Source organism: Physcomitrium patens, chromosome 14, assembly GCF_059467195.1.
Source record: "Physcomitrium patens ecotype Gransden chromosome 14, ASM5946719v1, whole genome shotgun sequence".
Lineage (NCBI taxonomy): Eukaryota > Viridiplantae > Streptophyta > Bryopsida > Funariales > Funariaceae > Physcomitrium > Physcomitrium patens.
Window position 1 is genome coordinate 14146578 of NC_143423.1, and position 6429 is coordinate 14153006.

Here is a 6429-nt window from a genome sequence, read left to right on the forward strand (position 1 = left end):
TCTCCATTGTCAGATTTGCATTGGTCAAAAATCAATGAAAAAAAAATTGGATCCTCAATTAGTAATAATGGGTGGATTAATTTAAGAGTACTCTAAAATATGACATCATATTTGAAATATGTAAAGTTGATTTAAGACTATAATAATGTACAAACTTTTGTATAGATATGTCTTTTTTCATTATGAAGAAAATTAGTTCATCCACAATGGCTTTAGAATGTCCAATTAATTTATTTCTAAAATTCTAAATCAATATAATTTTTAAGGTCGTTAATTTTTTTGTAAGATGCTATAAATTAGATTGATCCAAGCACATTAAATATTTTTAGAATGGAAGTTGAATAGTTTTTGAAGGCCAATTGTGTAATTATAAGGATAATGTTCAAGTAGAATATATGCAAATATCTTTTGAAGTACAACTTGAAAAATCCTTATACTACTTTAGAATATTATTAGAAATTTTAATTTAATAAGAATTAGATACTATAATATATACTATAATATATATATACTTATAACTTGCATAAATATCCTAATTCCAACAACTAAAAAATTTATTTTTTACATATAAAATATAATTTCTATTTGTATCTATCAATGACATACATATTTATTTTAATAGTTATCTAGATAGTATGAATGAACAAAGGTATGTTAATTTGATAATATATTGTAAGAAAGCTTAATGGAAGCTTTGTAGATGCATCTTCACCTTTATGCATGTCTATAGGTGATTGATAGGTTAGAAACTTGGCTAATAACTTAGCCATATGTTGTATGTGTTGGTAGCTTGTGGTATAAGCTAAAAGATACTTGCCTTGTAAGTTAAAACATGTGTCTTGCAAATTTGACATGACCTCGAGATACTTCAGAATATTATTGCGTAACTCTTTGTTAGATAGTATATATAAAGATAAAATTGAAGCATTTTTATTCTTGTCAATGTCTTTGTAGTCCTTAGTCTTGTTTCAAGACTTTCAAGTCTTCTTGTCTTTGACAATAGCCATTCTAGTTCATTATATTATCATCTTTGAATGATTTTCTAGTCTTTTTAAGTGACATAAGAGTGTATTGAGATTTTCTTTCTTTGAAATTCATATCCTTGATAGTTTGACAAGAGTGATAACTTATTTTTCTTATCTTGTTTTTAGAAGTGAGTGGACTACCTCACTTCTATTATTTTATTTTGAAGGTTGTAGACTACTTACCTTCAATTTAACATTTATTTCTCTAACAATGATTTTTTTCTTAATGAGAGTGGACTACCTTTCTTTGTAGAAATTTTCATTTGATATTAAAGGTTGTAAATTATCCTCATCTAATTTAACTTATAATTTTTTTTTGAATTATCTATAGAACGAAAACTTATGGATGCTATTCTTAGCAAAAGTAAGAATAGATTTGCAACCACTGTAGATCTTCACGAGCTTATCAATACTCTTAGGGTGGAAATCTCAAGTATCTCTAATGTTCATTATGGAGGTAGTATTTCAAAACCCATGGAAGAAATCAACAATGAAGTTCAAAATTTGCACCAAAAAGTTATGCAATTATTATAGACATATATATTTACCTACAAAAGAAGTACTAAATAGAAGGTAAATGTAAGTGTATTTGATATTATCTTATGGCGAAGCCTCTTAAAAACTTTATAGATGCATATTTGGCTTTATACATGTTTATAGTTTATTAGTAGGTTAGAAACTTAATCAAGAAGTTAGCCATATATTGCACATGTTGACAACTTGAGATACAAGCTAATAAATTGACATTATAAATTTCAAACATCTTACTAAAAAGACTTGATGCTATCAAAAAAAAATTGTATCTATATTGTAGAGAACCTAAGTACAATGTTCAACATTGTTTGAAGAAGCAACAAAACTATAAAATAAAGAACATGGTTGCTAAAGAAGATAATGTGTCAAAAAATCAATTTTTTCAGCTACATTAGAGATTGTGTGGCTAAAATCTTGTGTGATACTTAATAAAGGTCTTATTTTCTCTTGATATCCTTTACCTTGTTTTACAATAGAAATTTGTTTAAGACCAAAAAGTTACAAAGTCTTAGCCTTGTTAGATTCAATATTCTTTGTCTATTTTATAAATAAAACCTTTGTTAAAAAATAAAAAATATTCTTAGTTGAAAAAATCAAACATGTACATATTGAAGTTATAGATGGTCCTTTGTTATCTTTTAGAGATGACATCCATGAAATTCTTCTTTTAAATGTACCAACTAATAGTCATAATAACTTAGTAATATTTAATGTCATTAGATCTACTTCTAGCTTAGTTATTTAAGGAATATCTTGGATAAAAAAATATAACTTCCAAATAGACTATATTTCTTATAACTTTGATTTTTCTTGTAGTTTAATCTAAGATTTTGCTAGTCAAGTAGAAACCTATAAATTCAATATGTTCAAACCATTATTGATAGGTGCAAAAACTTTTATGTGTAATACAAAAGAAGGACAAATTTTTCTTATATACACTACATCTATTTTTTATGGAAAAAAAAACAAAAAAAACAAACAAACAAACAAACAAACAAATAAAATAAAACAAAATATTTTAAGTCAATATTTAAATTATCAAGATTTTTTTTAAAAAAAATACAAAAATTCTTCTAGAACATCAATTTTATGATTGTTCCATTGATCTTTAAGAAGGAGTTCAACTAACATTTAAACCAATCTATAACCTATTACAAAATAAGTTGACTGTATTCAAAAAATATATTAATAAGAACTTGGCTAGGAACTTCATTTGTCATTTTAAATCTTGAGTAAGAGCTCCTATCATATTTGTAAAGAAAAAAGATGGATCTTTGCAAATATGTGTGGACTATTGAAGACTCAACAAGATCACCATCAAAAATAGGTATCTTCTATCTTTGATTTTAAGATTTTTTAATCAATTCAATCAAGCAAAGATCTATCTAAAAATAGATCTATGATAAGCATAAAACTTAGTATGCATCAAAGAATGATATGAATGAAAGATTGCATTTTGAATCAAATATGGAGATTTTTAATATAATGTCATGTCTTTTGGATTTATGAATGCATCTATTGCTTTTCAATATCAAATAAATGATGTCTTTTGTGAGTTTTTTAATGACTTTTTCATTTATTATCTGGTGTCATGGATATATATCTATCATAATTGTTACCTAGGTAATATGAATAGGTAGAAGTAAATAAAAGTAGATTAATTTCATAATACCTTCTAGAAAAGCGTCCTAGAAGATTTTTAGATGCTTTTTTGACTTTACATGTGTTTGTAGTTGATTGGTAGGTTAGAAACTTGATCAACAAGCTAATTATGTATTACATATATTAGTAGCTTACAAAACAAGCTAAGTACGTGGTATCCATATAGAAAAATTTGCCTTACAAGTTAAGATACATATCATGCAAAGTCAACACATTTTTGGAGGTCCTATAGAACATTGTCATATAGATCCTAGTTAAATAGTATATATAGAGGTAAGAACGAAGCTTTCTTCATTTTTGTCAATTCTTTTTTTGCTTCTAATTTAGTTTTAAGAGTCTCTAATTTTTTTGTCTTTTAGAAATAGTATTCCAATTTCTTTTTTAATATACACACTTCTCTATTTTTATTTTGTTATGTTTCTTTGAGAGAGTCTCACTTGTTTATTTACTTTTATTGAGTTCTTGACTTTGAAAAATTAACAAGAGTATACTTATGATATCAAATCTTTATCTTTTGTTGATTAAAAGTAGATTACTCCTCTTCTTTTTTATAAGACTTAAGCATATTAGAAATTATAGATTATCCTCTTCTAAACTAATATTATCTTTAATTTTTTTTTCAAGTCTTTTCTTCTATTTGTCTTGAGTAATATCAGACAACTTTCTTTCTTTAAGTGTTATCATAAAAAAGCTTCTTAAAATGAATAGTGCAATAGCACAAATACAAGAGCAATTGAGGGAGTTAATCCTTGAGATGTATCAACTCAATTCATCGCTACATGGAGCAATAAGAATAGTAAGGAGCAAAGATAAAGAGATAATTGAAACAACTTCAACATCTATAGCAAATCATGTCCCTTAGCCTATGATAGAACATTCTTCGTATCTTAGAAAACTAAGAATTATATTGCTCGAGAAGTTTGATGGTACAAGATCCAAGTTTCAAAGATTTATCAATCAAATACAATTTGTGATTGAACTTCAACTCCAAAGCTATTCAATTCTAATATTGCAAGTTAGATTCATTGATACATTCTTTTTAGATTTAGCATTATCATGGTTTTCATCTTTTTTTGAATGATGAGATCTAATATTGGATAATCTGGAGGATTTTTTTGACAAAGTTTCAATCTATGTATAGAAGATATGATGCAATTCATATTGCAACCTATAAGATCCATATTTTATGATGAGGCAATTGATCACTAACATTATATATTTTATAATTTTAATAACTTGCAGTTGATATCAAGTGGAATGATGCTTCACTTATTAGCAAATTTTTCTACGGATTATAATGTGAAGTAAAACAATTGATGCTTAACTTACTTGAATCTCAAACATAGAGTGAAGCAATTGATTTTGCTATGAGGTGTGACAATTGACTTTTTAAAATTTTGATCTAAAAATTGCATAAATATACCTCAACATTACTATAATTCAATGACAACACCATCTTTTCAACACACACGTTTGAAAGTAGAGGATATACAAATTAATGCGATATATTTTAAAACTCATATTGAGCAAAAAAAGACTCGTCATCATCAGAAAGGATTGTGCTTGTATTATAGAAAATTTAAGCACACTACTCAACATTATCCAAAGAAGTAGTATAACTATAAAATAAGAAGTACAACCATCAAAGAAGATAGTATGTTAAAAAAAAATTGTCGAGCTACAATAGAGACCATGCAATTGGAATTTTGTACAACACCTAGTGAAGGTCCTATTTTCTCCTTAGAATTCTCTCTTTGTTTTACAATAAATGTTATTTTATGACCTAAATATCATAAAGTCTTTTTCTTATTAGATTTAGGAGCCTCAATGTGTTTCTTAGATGAAGAATTTGCTAAAAGACATAGTATACCTTTAGTAAAGAAAACTAAACATATTCATATAGAAATCATAAATGGTCATCCATTATCTTCAAGAAATGTTACTCCTAAAACCTTTCCTATAGAAGTAACAATTAATGGTCATAGTAGCTTTGTAATATTTAATATCATTAGATCTTTTTTTAATTCAATTATTTTAAGTTTATATTGGTTAAAAAAATATAATCCAAAAATAAATTGGATTTTTTGTAGTCTTGACTTTTTTGAAAGTAAACTAAGAGTATAATTGATTAAATAGAAAGTCATAAATCTAGTACAACTAAACCTGTATTTGTAGATATAAGAGCTTTATCGTATGCTCCAAAAGAAGGATTTCCTCATGTCATTTATGCTGCACATAGTTTTAATAATAAAAAGACTTTAAGTGGCATTCCAAGAAAATATTAAGATTTTAAAGATGTATTTGAGAAGAAGAATGTGGATACTCTACCAAAATATTGTCCCTATGACTACGCAATTGATCTTCAAGAAAGAGCTCAACCTTTGTTTAGATCAATTTATAGTTTATCAAAAATAAGTTGACTATTCAAAAAATATCTTTATTTATTAAATATAGTTATCATCCACAACTTAATACTTTTGACTTTTCAAAAATTGATAATCTTATGGAAAAAGATTTTACATATTATTTATTACAACTGCATGTAATAATAAAGGCACAGCTAAAAGAAGCTTAAGAATGACAAAAAATCAATGTGGATGCTTATTGCAAGGAACAACCTCAATTCTATATTGGCGAGAATGTATGATTACTTCATTGTAATATCAAAACTATTTGTTCTTGTGATAACTTGGATTATTGTAAAGTTAGACTATTTTCAATATATGAAGAAATTAATCTAATTACTTATTGATTGCACCTACCAAAGTCTATAAGGATCCATCTTATATTCCATGTGTCTTTCCTTGAGCCATACAAAAGAATAGGTATATCAAAAAGATCACAAATATCAATTCTTTTAATAGAAGTGGATAATAATTAAGAGTATGAGATTAAAGAAATATAATAGATTCAAGGCAATACTGAAATAGGTTAGAATATCATATTCATTGATATAGATATGATATTAGTGAATAAAAATGAGAACTAGCTAAAAATCTTACAAATGTAAAAAATAATATTGATATTTTTCATTGATAACATCCATCAAAATCAAGATGAAAGATAATAAATCTTTATTATAAAAGAATTGTAGTTCATAAAAGATTATATTTGACATTTTATTCTTGTTTGTAGTTTTTGTATATTTATTACACTAAAAAGATAAAAAACCAACAGCCAATAGATGTAACTTAAGAGCCATAATTTG